Here is a 17047-nt window from a genome sequence, read left to right as displayed (position 1 = left end):
ATGCTACGGAGCTCCCACTCACTTTCTTGTAAATACGAGGCCTCTCCATGACACTCGTATAAACCCGAAGTCTTTGATCACCTTATCAAAGCGTCGGTTCCAACTTCTCGATGCTTGCTTCGAGTCCATAAATTGAACGCTGAAGTTTACATACTTTGTCAGCATTTTTAGGATCGACAAAACCTTTGGGTTGTACCATATACAACTCTTCCTCAATATCTCCATTAAGGAACGCCGTTTTGACATCCATCTGCCAAATCTCATAATCGAAAAATGCAGCTATTGCTAACAAAATCCTCACAGATTTTAGCTTCGCTACAGGTGAGAAAATCTCATCGTAGTCAACTCCTTGAATTTGTCGGAAACCCTTTGCGACAAGTCGAGCTTTATAGACGAGTAATATTACCATCGGCATCTGTTTTTCTCTTGAAGATCCATTTATTCTCGACAGCCTTTCGGCTATCAGGTAAGTCTACCAAAGTCCATACTTTGTTATCATACATGGATCCCATTTCGGATTTCATGGCTTCTTGCCATTTGTTGAAATCTGGGCTCATCATCGCTTCTTCATACGTCGCAGGGTCTTCATCATTGTTGTCCACAATCATGACATTTAGACAAGGATCATACCGACTGCGAGTGGCACGTTCCCTTGTCGATCCGCGAGGTTCGGTAGCTATCTCGTTTGAAGTTTCATGATCATTATCATTAGCTTCCTCTGTTGCCGGTGTAGGCGGTACAGGAACATCTTCCGTGCTCGCGCTACTCGATCAATGAGCAGAGATTCTTCAATCTCATCGAGTTCTACTTTTCTTCCAGTCACTTCTTTAGTGAGAAATTCTTTCTCAAGAAAGGTTCCGTTCTTAGCAACAAAGATTTTGCCTTCGGATCTGTGATAGAATGTGTACCCTATAGTTTCTTTAGGGTATCCTATGAAGACGCATTTCTCCGCTTTGGGTTCTAGCTTGTCCGGTTGTAACTTTTTTACATAGGCTTCGCAACCCCAAACTTTCAGGAACGACAGCTTAGGTTTCTTATTAAACCATAATTCATACGGCGTCGTTTCAACGGATTTTGATGGTGCTCTATTTAAAGTGAATGCGGTCTGTCTCTAATGCATAACTCCAAAATGATAACGGCAAATCAGTAAGAGACATCATAGAACGAACCATATCTAAGAGAGTTCGATTACGACGTTCAGACACACCGTTACGTTGTGGTGTTCCCGGCGGTGTCAATTGTGAAAGTATGCAGCATTTCTTTAAATGCATGCCAAACTCATAACTCAGATATTCACCTCCGCGATCAGATCGTAGGAATTTAATCTTCTTGTTACGTTGATTTTCTACTTCACTTTGGAATTCCTTAAACTTCTCAAAAGTCTCGGATTTATGTTTCATGAAATAGATATACCCATATCTACTCAGATCATCTGTGAAAGTTAGAACATAACGATAACCACCGCGCGATGCTACACTCATTGGTCCGCACACATCGGTATGTATGATTTCCAATAAGTCGGTAGCTCGCTCCATAATACCGGAGAATGGAGTCTTAGTCATTTTTCCCATTAGACATGCTTCGCATCTATCAAGTGACTCAAAGTTAAGTGATTCAAGTAATCCATCGGTATGGAGTTTCTTCATGCGTTTCACTCCAATATGACCAAGACGACAAGTGCCACATATAAGTAGAATTATCATTCAATTTAATTCGCTTAGCATCAATGTTATGTATATGTGTATCACTACTATCGAGATCTAACAGAAATAAGCCATTCTTTTCGGGTGCTCGACCATAAAAGATATTATTCATAAAAATAGAACAACCATTATTCTCAGACTTAAATGAATAACCGTCTTGCATTAAACAAGATCCAGATATAATGTTCATGCTCAACGCGGGTACAAAATAACAATTATTGAGGCTTAAAACTAATCCCGAAGGTAGATGTAGAGGAAGTGTGCCGACAGCGATCACATCGACTTTGGATCCATTTCCAACGCGCATGGTCACTTCATCCTTTAGTAGTCTTCGTTTATTCTTTAGTTCCTGTTTCGAGTTACAAATATGAGCAACCGAACCGAGTATCAAATACCCAGGTACTAGTACGAGAACCGAGTAAGATAAACATCTATAACATGTATATCAGATATACCTTCTTTCTTCTTCTTGACAAGGCCGCTCTACGGATCCGCCAAATACTTGGAGCAATTACGCTTCCGAGTGTCCCTTCTCTTTGCAGTAATAGCACTCGAGCATCGGGCTTAGGGCCGGTCTTAGGTTTCACGGGAGGCGTGGCAGCTTTCTTGCCACTCTTCCTGTTCTTGCCTGTAGACTTGCCCTGTTTCTTGAAGCTGGTGGTCTTGTTGACCATCAACACTTGGTGCTCTTTCTTGATCTCAATCTCGGCAGATTTCAGCATGGAGAAGAGTTCGGGTAACTCTTTGTTCATGTTCCGCATATTGTAGTTCATCACAAAGTTCTTGTAACTAGGTGGCGAGTGATTGAAGGACACGATTAATCCCCAGTCTATTAGGAATCACTATTCCCAAGTCACTGAGTTTCTTCGCATGCCCGGTCATGGCGAGCATGTGCTCACTAACGGAGCTGCCTTCTTCCATCATGCAGCTGAAGAAGTGTTTCGATGCTTCATAGCATTCCACGGCCGCATGAGTCTCAAATATAGTCTTCAACTCATTGATTAACTCATGTGGATCGTGGTGCTCAAAACGTTTTTGAAGATCGGCTTCCGGATCGCATAAGATGGCACACTGAACTTGAGAGTACCGAGTTTTCCGAGTTGCGTAAACAGCTTTTACTTCATCGGTTTCGGTTTCGCAGGAGGGTCACCTAGCGGTGCATCAAGCACATATTGCAGATTTCCGCCATTGAGGAAAATTCTCACATGACGGAACCAGTCGGTGAAGTTGCTACCGTTGCTCTTAAGCTTTTCTTTCTCTAGGAAGCTGGTTAAAATTGATTGAGGACGCCATATCTACAACATATATTTGCAATAGTTTAGACTAAGTTTATGACAAATTGAGTTCAAATTTTAATTCAACTTAATTAAAAACTAGGTGAACTCCCACTCAAAACAATATCCCTCGCATTGTCTTAGTGATCACATGAACCAAATCCACCGCACCTAAGTCCGATCATCACGAGACAAGGTGTGATTTCAATGGCGAACATTCAAAGTGTTCATCATATCAATCATATGATTCATGCTCTACCTTTCGGTATCACGTGTTTCGAGACCATGTCTGTACATGCTAGGCTCGTCAAGGCCACCTTAGTATCCGCATGTGCAAAGCGGCTTGCACCCGTTGTATGCACTTGTTGATTCTATCACACCCGATCATCACGAGATGCTTCGAAACGACAAGTCTTGGCAACGGTGCTACTAAGGATGAACACTTTATTATCTTGAGATTTTAGTGAGAGGGGTCATCTTATAATGCTACCGTCGCGATCTAAGCAAAATAAGATGCATAAAAGGATTAACATCACATGCAGTTCATATGTGATATGATATGGCCCTTTTTGTCTTTGCGCCTTTGATCTTCATCTCCAAAGCACGGACATGATCTCCATCATCAACGGGCATGATCTCCATCATCGTCGGCGAAGCACCAAGGTCAATGGCGCCGTCTTCATGATTGTCCTCCATGTAGCAACTATTACAACTACTTTGAAATACTACTCAACATGAAATTTAAAGACAACCATAAGGCTCCTGCCGGTTGCCACAATACAATAATGATCATCTCATACATAGTCATCATCACATTATGGCCATATCACATCACCAAACCCTGCAAAAACAAGTTAGACGTTCTCTAATTTGGTTTGCATATTTTACGTGGTTTAGGGTTTTCGAGTAAGATCCAATCTACCTACGAACATGAACCACAACGGTGATACTAGTGTTGTCAATAGAAGAGTAAATTGAATCTTCACTATAGTAGGAGAGACGAGACACCCGCAAAGCCACTTATGCAATACAAGTTGCATGTCGAGCGTGGAGCAAATCTCATGAACGCGGTCATGTAAAGTTAGCCCGAGCCGTTTCATCCCACTATGCCACAAAGATGCAAAGTACTCAACTAAAGATAACAAAAGCATCAACGCCCACAAACCATTGTGTTCTACTCGTGCAACCATCTATGCATAGACACGGCTCGATACCACTTGTAGGATAACGTTGCATAGAAAACAAAAATTTTCCTACCGCGAACACGAAATCCAAGCCAAGATGCAATCTAGAAGACGGTAGCAACGAGGGGATTGTCGAGTCTCACCCTTGAAGAGATTCCAAAACCTACAAGATGAGGCTCTTGTTGCTGCGGTAGACGTTCACTTGCCGCTTGCAAAAGCTTGTAGAAGATCTTGATCACGGCGCCACGAACGGGCAGCACCTCCGTACTCGGTCACACGTTCGGTTGTTGATGAAGACGACGTCCACCTCCCCGTTCCAGCGGGCAGCGGAAGTAGTAGCTCCTCTTGAATCCGACAGCACGACGGCGTGGTGTCGGTGGCGGTGGAGAAGTCCGGCGGAGCTTCGCTAAGCTACGCGGGAGATATGGAGGAGAGGGGGCGGCTAGGGTTTGGGAGAGGGTGGCCGGCCACTTCAAGGGGGGCGGCCAGCTTGTGGTCTTGGGGTGGCCGGCCCCCTCCCTTGGCCCCTCATTATATAGGTGGATTCCCAAGAGTTGGTCTCCAAGTCTTCGAATAAGACCCGAACAAAAAACCTTCCATATGGTGGGAAAACCTACCCAAGTTAGGACTCCACTAGAGGTGGGAGTTCCACCTCCCATATGGGGGGTGGCCGGCCCCCTAAGGGGAGTCCACTTGGGACTCCACCCCCACTAGGGTTGGCCGGCCATGGAGGTGGAGTCCCATGTGGACTCCACCTTCCTTGGTGGTTTCTTCCGGACTTTTCTAGAACCTTCTAGAACCTTCCATAGAACCTTCCGCGACATTTTAATTCACATAAAATGACATCCTATATATGAATCTTATTCTCCGGACCATTCCGGAACTCCTCGTGATGTCCGGGATCTCATCCGGGACTCCGAACAAATATTCAAACTCCATTCCATATTCAAGTTCTACCATTTCAACATCCAACTTTAAGTGTGTCACCCTACGGTTCGTGAACTATGCGGACATGGTTGAGTACTCACTCCGACCAATAACCAATAGCGGGATCTGGAGATCCATAATGGCTCCCACATATTCAACGATGACTTTTGTGATCGAATGAACCATTCACATACAATACCAATTCCCTTTGTCACGCGATATTTTACTTGTCCGAGGTTTGATCTTCGGTATCACTTTATACCTTGTTCAACCTCGTCTCCGACAAGTACTCTTTACTCGTACCGTGGTATGTGGTCTCTTATGAACTTATTCATATGCTTGCAAGACATTAGACGACATTCCACCGAGAGGGCCCGGAGTATATCTATCCGTCATCGGGATGGACAAATCCCACTGTTGATCCATATGCCTCAACTCATACTTTCCGGATACTTAATCCCACCTTTATAACCACCCATTTACGCAGTGGCGTTTGATGTAATCAAAGTACCTTTCCGGTATAAGTGATTTACATGATCTCATGGTCATAAGGACTAGGTAACTATGTATCGAAAGCTTATAGCAAATAACTTAATGACGAGATCTTATGCTACGCTTAATTGGGTGTGTCCATTACATCATTCATATAATGATATAACCTTGTTATTAATAACATCCAATGTTCATGATTATGAAACTAATCATCCATTAATCAACAAGCTAGTTTAAGAGGCATACTAGGGACTTCATTGTTGTCTACATATCACACATGTACTAATGTTTCGGTTAATACAATTATAGCATGATATATAAACATTTATCATAAACATAAAGATATAAATAATAACCATTTTATTATTGCCTCTAGGGCATATCTCCTTCACATAGAACGAACCATATCTAAGAGAGTTCGATTACGACGTTCGGACACACCGTTTCGTTGTGGTGTTCCCGGCGGTGTCAATTGTGAAAGTATTTCGCATTTCTTTAAATGCATGCCAAACTCATAACTCAGATATTCACCTCCGCGATCAGATCGTAGAAATTTAATCTTCTTGTTACGTTGATTTTCTACTTCACATTGGAATTCCTTAAACTTCTCAAAAGTTTCGGATTTATGTTTCATGAAATAGATATACCCATATCTACTCGGATCATCCGTGAAGGTTAGAACATAACGATAACCACCGCGCGATGCTACACTCATTGGTCCGCACACATCGGTATGTATGATTTCCAATAAGTCAGTAGCTCGCTCCATAATACCGAGAGAATGGAGTCTTAGTCATTTTTCCCATTAGACATGCTTCGCATCTATCAAGTGACTCAAAGTCAAGTGATTCAAGTAATCCATCGGTATGGAGTTTCTTCATGCGTTTCACTCCAATATGACCAAGACGTCGATGCCACATATAAGTAGAATTATCATTCAATTTAATTCGCTTAGCATCAATGTTATGTATATGTGTATCACTACTATCGAGATCTAACGAAATAAGCCGGTCTTTTCGGGTGCTCGACCATAAAAGAAATTATTCATAAAAATAGAACAACCATTATTCTCGGACTTGAATGAATAACCGTCTTGCATTAAACAAGATCCGGATATAATGTTCGTGCTCAACGCGGGTACAAAATAACAATTATTGAGGCTTAAAACTAATCCCGAAGGTAGATGTAGAGGAAGTGTGCCGACAGCGATCACATCGACTTTGGATCCATTTCCAACGCGCATGGTCACTTCATCCTTTAGTAGTCTTCGTTTATTCTTTAGTTCCTGTTTCGAGTTACAAATATGAGCAACCGAACCAAGTATCAAATACCCGGGTACTAGTACGAGAACCGAGTAAGATAAACATCTATAACATGTATATCAGATATACCTTCTTTCTTCTTCTTGACAAGGCCGCTCTTCAGATCCGCCAAATAATTGGAGCAATTACGCTTCCACTGTCCCTTCTCCTTGCAGTAATAGCACTCAGCATAAGGCTTAGGGCCATTCTTAGGTTTCACAGGAGGCGTGGCAGCTTTCTTGCCACCCTTCTTGAATTTTCCCTTAGACTTGCCCTGTTTCTTGAAACTGGTGGTTTTGTTGACCATCAACACTTGGTGCTCTTTCTTGATTTCAATCTCAGCAGATTTCAGCATGGAGAAGAGTTCAGGTAACTCTTTGTTCATGTTCTGCATATTGTAGTTCATCACAAAGTTCTTGTAACTAGGTGGCAGTGATTGAAGGACACGATTAATCCCCGATCTGTTAGGAATCACTATTCCCAAGTCAATGAGTTTCTTCGCATGCCCGGTCATGGCGAGCATGTGCTCACTAACGGAGCTGCCTTCTTCCATCATGCAGTTGAAGAAGTGTTTCGATGCTTCATAGCATTCCACGGCCGCATGAGTTTCAAAGATAGTCTTCAACTCATTGATTAACTCATGTGGATCGTGGTGCTCAAAACGTTTTTGAAGATCGGCTTCCAGACTGCATAGGATGGCACACTGAACTTGAGAGTACTGAGTTTTCCGAGTCGCGTAAACATTCTTTACTTCATCGGTTTCGGCTTTGCAGGAGGGTCACCTAGCGGTGCATCAAGCACATATTGCAGATTTCCGCCATTGAGGAAGATCCTCACATGACGGAACCAGTCGGTGAAGTTGCTACCGTTGCTCTTAAGCTTTTCTTTCTCTAGGAACTGGTTAAAATTGATTGAGGACGCCATATCTACAACATATTTGCAATAGTTTAGACTAATGTTTATGACAAATTGAGTTCAAATTTTAATTCAACTTAATTAAAAATTAGGTGAACTCCCACTCAAAACAATATCCCTCGCATTGTCTTAGTGATCACACGAACCAAATCCACCACACCAAGTCCGATCATCACGAGACAAGATGTAACTTCAATGGCGAACACTCAAAGTGTTCATCATATCAATCATATGATTCATGCTCTACCTTTCGGTATCACGTGTTCCGAGACCATGTCTGTACATGCTAGGCTCGTCAAGGCCACCTTAGTATCCGCATGCGCAAAACTGTCTTGCACCCGTTGTATGCACTTGTTGATTCTATCACACCCGATCATCACGAGATGCTTCGAAACGACAAGTCTTGGCAACGGTGCTACTAAGGATGAACAATTTATTATCTTGATATTTTAGTGAGAGGGATCATCTTATAATGCTACCGTCGCGATCTAAGCAAAATAAAATGCATAAAAGGATTAACATCACATGCAGTTCATATGTGATATGATATGGCCCTTTTGTCTTTGCGCCTTTGATCTTCATCTCCAAAGCACGGACATGATCTCCATCATCAACGGGCATGATCTCCATCATCGTCGGCGAAGCACCAAGGTCAATGGCGCCGTCTTCATGATTGTCCTCCATGTAGCAACTATTACAACTACTTTGAAATACTACTCAACATGAAATTTAAAGACAACCACAAGGCTCCTGCCGGTTGCCACAATACAATAATGATCATCTCATACATAGTCATCATCACATTATGGCCATATCACATCACCAAACCCTGCAAAAACAAGTTAGACGTTCTCTAATTTGGTTTGCATATTTTACGTGGTTTAGGGTTTTCGAGTAAGATCCAATCTACCTACGAACATGAACCACAACGGTGATACTAGTGTTGTCAATAGAAGAGTAAATTGAATCTTCACTATAGTAGGAGAGACAGGACACCCGCAAAGCCACTTATGCAATACAAGTTGCATGTCGAGCGTGGAGCAAATCTCATGTACGCGGTCATGTAAAGTTAGCCCGAGCCGCTTCATCCCACTATGCCACAAAGATGCAAAGTACTCAAACTAAAGATAACAAAAGCATCAACGCCCACAAAACCATTGTGTTCTACTCGTGCAACCATCTATGCATAGACACGGCTCTGATACCACTGTAGGATAACGTAGCATAGAAAACAAAAATTTTCCTACCGCGAACACGAAATCCAAGCCAAGATGCAATCTAGAAGACGGTAGCAACGAGGGGATTGTCGAGTCTCACCCTTGAAGAGATTCCAAAACCTACAAGATGAGGCTCTTGTTGCTGCGGTAGACGTTCACTTGCCGCTTGCAAAAGCTTGTAGAAGATCTTGATCACGGCGCCACGAACGGGCAGCACCTCCGTACTCGGTCACACGTTCGGTTGTTGATGAAGACGACGTCCACCTCCCCGTTCCAGCGGGCAGCGGAAGTAGTAGCTCCTCTTGAATCCGACGAGCACGACGGCGTGGTGTCGGTGGCGGTGGAGAATCCCGGCGGAGCTTCGCTAAGCGTGCGGGAAAGAAGGAGGAGTGGGGCGGCTAGGGTTTGGGGAGAGGGGTGGCCGGCCTCTATGGGGTGCGGCCAGCTTGTGGCTTTGTGGTGGCCGGCCCCCTCCCCTTGGCCCTCATTATATAGGTGGAACACCCAAGAGTTGGTCTACAAGTCTTCGAATAAGACCCCAAACCAAAACCTTCCATATCACATGAAACCTACCCAAGCTAGGACTCCCACTAGAGGTGGGATTCCCACCTTCCCTTGGGAGGGGGTGGCCGGCCACCTTAGGTGGAGTCCACCTGGGACTCCACCCCCTAGGGTTTGCCGTCCATGGTGGTGGAGTCCCTTCGGGACTCCGCCTTCCAAAGTGACTTTCTTCCAGATTTTTCTAGAACCTTCTAGAACCTTCCAAAAATGCACCGGATCATTTTCAAACACATAAAATGACATCCTATATATGAATCTTATTCTCCGGACCATTCCGGAACTCCTCGTGATGTCCGTGATCTCATCCGGGACTTCGAACAAATATTCGAACCCCATTCCATATTCAAGTTCTACCATTTCAACATCCAACTTTAAGTGTGTCACCCTACGGTTCGCGAACTATGCGGACATGATTGAGTACTCACTCCGACCAATAACCAATAGCGGGATCTGGAGATCCATAATGGCTCCCAAATATTCAACGATGACTTAATGATCGAATGAACCATTCACATACGATACCAATTCCCTTTGTCACGCGATATTTTACTTGTCCGAGGTTTGATCATCGGTATCACTCTATACCTTGTTCAACCTCGTCTCCTGACAAGTACTCTTTACTCGTACCGTGGTATGTGGTCTCTTATGAACTTATTCATATGTTTGCAAGACATTAGACGATATTCCACCGAGAGGGCCCAGAGTATATCTATCCGTCATCGGGATGGACAAATCCCACTATTGATCCATATGCCTCAACTCATACTTTCCGGATACTTAATCCCACCTTTATAACCACCCATTTACGCAGTGGCGTTGGATGTAATCAAAGTACCTTTCCGGCATAAGTGATTTACATGATCTCATGGTCATAAGGACTAGGTAACAATGTATCGAAAGCTTATAGCAAATAACTTAATGACGTGATCTTATGCTACGCTTAATTGGATGTGTCCATTACATCATTCATATAATGATATAACCTTGTCATTAATAACATCCAATGTTCATGATTATGAAACTAATCATCTATTAATCAATAAGCTAGTTAAGAGGCTTACTAGGGACTCATTTGTTTGTTTACATAACACACATGTATCAATGTTTCGGTTAATACAATTATAGCATGGTATATAAACATTTATCATAAACATAAAGATATATAATAACCACTTTTATTATTGCCTCTTGGATATATCTCCAACACGCGTATACATCTAGAATACACTCTCATGGTGTACAAACAAAAGGATGACATAAAAAGTATGGTACAACAAACGGGTATATTGTATGTACATTAAAAAAATAAATGGTTGGGCATAACATAAATTATGATTAATACTTTGTATCTTCAAAGTGAACAAAAACCGTTCAGATTTTATAGCAAAGGAAGGTCCACTACCCGAGGCAGAATACTTGATTGGATGGAAGCAAGTCATATATCGTTATCAGGTCGGCGATTTCTGCATTTCAAGGAAGATAAACAATGGTTTCAATTCAAGCATTGATTGAAGGAGAGAAAAGCATGAACATATGTTTGATCATCTACTGACCATATTATGAAAAATGAAACTTAAAATGATTCTTAGATGATGTTGTATAAGCAACCTAAAGGTATTCTATTTGCTTCGGTTGGTTATCTGCGCAACCATTGAACATAAACATTATTTGTTATTTAGGTCATGTCCCTTCTAATCTGCAAGGGAGAAGAAAATGTAGTCTTTTGTAAGTGTATAAAAGTGCACAATGTGTTTATGTTTCCTCTTTTCCTGCACAATCAGGTACACAATAGAAGATCAATCATATCTCAGTAAGATAGCAGATACAAAAGAGAAGAGAAAGATAAAAAGAGAAGAACAATCATATGCCAAAATGAGAACATTTGCCTAAGATATGAAAATACAAACCTTAGGTGGACGTTTCAATATCTGGTAAACCTGAACATACCAAACGATGAGAAGTACGAATTTCTTGTTCCTTTATATAAAGTTCATTTTCTCTTCACCTGAACTGAACATAGCAGATAATTTAAAATCAAGTCAAACGCCCTAAAAAAATCAAAAGCTTGTAAGCAAGATAAATAGGCTGAATCTTTTGTGTTGTATAAATGGTGTGTGACAATGTATTTTGGTTTTTTTTTGTCTATATCACCTGGGCATCTATATTCTCTGTAGCTAGCTAGGAACAAACATGTTACACAGGTGAATATTTGTATATGCATACTTTCTAAATAATATTTTGTACATTGGAATGAAGCCCGGTGACCAGGGGGATACGTGAGCACCCCCTGACTACTCGACACGTGTCTAACGTCATCCAATAAACCGTTAAGTGAGAGTGAGCTCCGTCTCTGCCTTCTGACAGCTTATCTTCTTATTCAAGACCGTGCACGTGTATACAGGATCAGATGCAACTGCGCTACTCCTCCACCTGCTCTTCGTCACCGCTTGGGCGCTCATGGCCGCCATCCCCTGCCAGGACCGTGGCCTCCAGGCGCACTTCACCGTGCCCAGGAGCGGAGGCTTCCCGTGGGTAGGCCCCGTCACCGCATGGCTGACGCATATGTGGTGGTTCACAGGCCGGCGCGTCAACGACGCGTAGGGCTGCGGCGGCGGCTCATAGCTCCATCGAGCGGAACAGCTTCCCGTTGACTCGAGCTGGACGACTAGCTCCACACCAACCCGATTCGATGGTGCCGCTGCTAGTCTCCCCGCACCGCACGGGATGCGGCCGACGCTGTGGCCATTCGCGCGGTCGCAACTTCCCGCCGGCGGATTCCCGCGCTACTCACGCCGGTGGAGTTCCCTCGCCTCGCGCCGGCGGGTGGCCTCCCACCCTTGGCGCCGGCGACCTCCCTCGCCTCTCGCCGTCGCGTTCTCCCGCGCTCCGTCGCCGCTGCTGGAGCTCGCTTCTCGCCGTCGGTGCTGAAGCTCCACCGCTGCTGGAGCGATTCCTGCGTCCATGCATCCAGCTGAAGGAGGCCAGTCCCTCCGAGGCAGCTTCTCCTCCTGCCCCGGCGGCCACGACTGTATCCTGCTACCTCTTGACGTCAAGCCATGGAGGCGAGGCCGATCGCCGTCGCCTCCCCCGCCGGAGCCCCTTCACTGTCTTGAGCTGGTATTTCACCGTAATCTGCAGCACAATTGTGAAAATGTTCAGTTCAGTTCTTGTCTCCCACAATTGTTCAAGAAACTGTGAAAATGTTCAGTTCAGTACTACTCCGTATCTAAATTGTTGAAGAAACTGTGAAAATGTTCAGTTCTTGTCTCCCACAATTGTTCAGTTCAGTTGTTGTGAGAATGTTCAGAACTCGTGAGAATGTGAGAATGTCAGTAACAATGGAGACCTAGCTCTGGTAATGCATATTGGTGCTGATCACCCTCTGGCCAACGGTGTTCTATCTTGTAAGCAAAAGGTTGATGTCCACCACCCACTCCAACCTGAAACACATTTGACTAATTCTGATACTCAATGCTCCAGCAAATAGCAACACTTCAAAGTCACCTTTCAAATTAAATTCAAGGTTTACCAAACAAAGCTAAGGACCCGCCCGCCCCCGTTCGCGCCCGTCGCCAGCATCCGATTCCATTCACAAGCTGCTCCAGCGGCGTTGGTTGATTTTCCCCGTCCCGAGCTGCTCCAGGTCCCCGCCGCAACGAATCCACCTCCACCCACGGGGTCGATCCCTCTTCTCCCGCCTCTCTCTCTCTCCACCTCCCATCCGCGAGCTCCTTTGCTGGAGGTCAGGCCCGGGAGAGATGCAGGGCACCAAGAGGAAGGGCGCCAACTGGGGACCTTGGGCGCGGCCATGGCGGCCCAAATCGCACTGCTCGGCCTCGCCGCGGACCACCGCGCCGTCCCCGAGCCGGCTTCCCGTCGATCCCCTCGTCCACCATGCCCCCACCCCCCATCGAGCGTCCGCTCGCCTGCAGCTAGGCCCTCCCGACCCCAACCACCACTCCCCCGCTTTATCCCCGACCACCGTGCTCATACGCGCGCCCCCACGTGCGAGCCGTAGCCACGGTGGAGGAGGGCGCCGAGATGCGGAGAGGAAGACAGCAACAAAACGATAAGGGTGGGCCCTCCATCGCTTTCTCTCCGCGTGGGCGCGTGGCTGGATGCAGATTTGACGCCGTTTCATTGCCCTTTATAAAGTCACAATCTTGGAACAAATCCAACGGTAGAGAGAGGGTGCACACGTATCCCCATGATCACCAAGCAGCTGCAACTGAAGTGCTCTTTTCTGAACAACATTTGGATACCTCGAGCTGCAGCGGATGGAAGCACAATGATTATCTTCAACAGTGTGATAGGAGCATGCGGAAGATGAGAAACAAGAGACCAACGGTGGGCGCGTGAACCGGACGTCAAGGGAGCGAAGTGCGGCTGGAGCAGACACGGGCGAGATAGAAGACAAGATTGTTGGTAGATAGCATGTTGATCTGGGCCTTTAGTCGTATATTAGTTAAGTGCATCTTCTATACTAGTTTAAGGTTCAACTTTGAAGTAGAGTGGCAATTGTGTTATGAAGTATATATATGGCATTTTCTTTCACGAAACGCTGTCAATTTGTTATTCAGTTGCACCTGTCTTTTGAAGTGGATATATACGAATATTTGTTAAGCTACAGAAGATGAACATTGTTATATTGAGATTTGTTTTTTGCATGTGTACATAGTTTGGAGTTGCAGGGTTTCGAGTACATTGAGATGTCATAGTGACGCAATGGAATTGTTAATTCACGGCAAGGAAACATTAAGAACGCTAAGGTCGATCTGGTCGATCTGGCCACAACGTAGCCTCCCATTCCTGAGGATCAAGCCCATGCATGGATCCCATTCCCGAGGATCAACCCCATGCATGGACCTGAGAGATAGGAGGCAACGTTTAGTGATCCGGAAGCCAACAAGCCCTCCGTAATTAAATATATTTTCATGGAGTACCTATTGAATGGGACATGCCTCATTACACTGCTTACTGTTTCGTCCGAGGTGTCGTGTCACTGAACAAAATCCTATTGACTATCCCTTATAAAAAATAATATTTTTATACACTATGTATTAAATGAGAAATTTCTCAGTTTTACGATGTGTTTTGTTTCATCCAAGGAGTCCAGCTGCCATGTCACCGATCCGTGACCCCAGAAAAATCTCAGCCGTCCCACTCCATCATGCAACCAGAGGAGAGAACCGAACTGAATCCTTCCCGCTCTTAGCTAATTTTCCCTCAAAAACATCAAACCTGCCCTGGCTAGCTCTATAAGAGAAGGTCATTGTCACGAACTACCTATGGATTGCGCGTGTGACTATGACTTAAACTTTGACTCTTGTCCGAAGAGGAGAGGAGAGGAGAGCAAGCGGCATGGCCAGCCACACGAAGATCTCCGGCCAACCGGCAGCGAGCCCATCTCCGGCCAACACTTGATGCAAGGTTCGTTTCATCTTGTCTATATATCGGTGCTAACGATCCTTCTTCTTCTACCTGTGTTTTTCTGTTCTGAAGTTCGTCGTCCTCCTGGCTCTGATTTTTTTGAAGGGGACATCACCTAGTGTTGTACAGTACAGTCTAGCGTGGCTCTCCCTTCGGGACTATATATATTGTTGTTTGTGTATGCGGTGGCGGTGCTACAACATTTGGTACTATCTCCCAGAGAGTGCATCAACAGGTAAAATACAATTTTATAGGGTGGATATGTGGTGAAAGAACCCATTTTACAAAAGTGTTTTTCTAACAGGGGTACCGTGCAGTCGTGCAACTAGAGCATCAGTTTCAAGAGAGTCAACATAAAAAACCTGCAACAGAGGCAAAAATATATGTAAAACTTAATTAAATACATCCAACATACACTTGGTTTGTCAACAACATGTAAAAATTGAGCAAAAAACCACTACTGCCAAACACAAATGAGGGCATGCTATGTATATCAACAAGAGAGGGCAATTGGAAGAACTACAGGAACATACCATAAGATATGACATGCAAGCCTATTTGTCGCTAATCACACCTACATGCATTTGTAATCACCTCCTTTTCATCATACCAAAATCGTACATATTTCATCACACGTGAGTTAATTCAAATAACATAGTTAGTTACCACAATCGTCTGTTTCCTCAATCAATAATATTGTGTTACCGAACTACTTAGTTGATATTACATGTAGCGACATGTTAATATCTAGATTACCTATAACTAGTCTTAATCGTGTGTGCCCGGTGGCTAGAACCTAAGTAGTAGCCTATGGTTTCAGTAGTGAAGCCGGGATCCGTTGAAATTGAAACATAATAGGTATCTTAAATAGACTACAAAGCTTACACTCCTTCCGTCCATAAAAAATACCCAAGATTTGCGGAAATCCATTTTGGCTCATACGTGTAGATGCACCTATTACTAAAAAAACATATTTCAAAATGTTTATTTTTTTTGAAAATAAATTCGGGGTGTACTTTCACATATTCTATACCTGCACATAAAGTGTCGCAAAAAAATATTACTTTCTATGGCCTGTGCAAAAAAGACAATTTCTGGGGCCCTAAAAAAGTTTTGAGAAATTTATTTGTCTTTCTTACATGAGTAAATGACAAAAAACTACCATAATTGCGGCAGTCGTGACACAGAACTACCAAATGTATTCGCTTTGTCACATAACTACCACTATTGGGGCATGTCTATGACGCGGAGCACTGATTTCATTATTTAGACGGGTTAAACCATTTTCTGACTATTCAGACCCACCTGGAAGGACTACGTGGCACATGAATTTTGCAAATATAACCTCAGGATATATTTTTTTGCTGTCACACAGATCCATTTCCCCACATAAAAAAATCCCATTAAAAAACGGAGAGGGTCTTCTCCTTCCTCTGCACAACGCCCCACCCGAGCTAGGCCGCCGGTGCACCGTCCGTGCGGACTAGGCCGTCTCCGGTGCGACAGGAGGCTGCCGCTCGTTGCACCATGAGGACGCTCACACGTACCGAGTCTGCGGCCATCAACGGAAGAGCGTGACCGGCGACGCGAAACCGCGGCGGCGCTCGGAGGTGCACGGCGCGGGCGTGCTGCAGGGCGAGAGGGAGGGAATGGAGGGGTCCAGGAGGACCTTGTGCTCACCCTGTAACGTATGTAGGCGACGGGGAGCTCGAAGGGGGTGCGCAGCGACCGAATCGACGACGAATTGCTTCGGTCACGACGGAGAAGAAGGGGTCGGGGCGGTCGATTCCCGGCCTCCGGCTTGCGCGCGTCGGAGAGAAGACGCGGGGTGATGCGGCGTGGGTGTGCTGCTGGTGCAGGTGGGGACGGAAAGGCGCGGCGGCGTGCTTGGCGTCCTCGCCGGCCAGCGTGAACGGGAGGCTGTGGCCTGGGCCCATCATCATCGGTGGCGGCGTCGTCGTCCGCGGCGCCAATGATCCAGCGGAGGAAGGAGTTGTCCTGCTACGAGGGCGGCGACGAGGGCTGGCCGTGGTCCTGCATCAC

This window comes from Lolium rigidum, chromosome 5 (genome assembly GCF_022539505.1).
Source record: "Lolium rigidum isolate FL_2022 chromosome 5, APGP_CSIRO_Lrig_0.1, whole genome shotgun sequence".
Classification (NCBI taxonomy): domain Eukaryota; kingdom Viridiplantae; phylum Streptophyta; class Magnoliopsida; order Poales; family Poaceae; genus Lolium; species Lolium rigidum.
Note: the sequence above shows the minus strand (reverse complement) of the source record.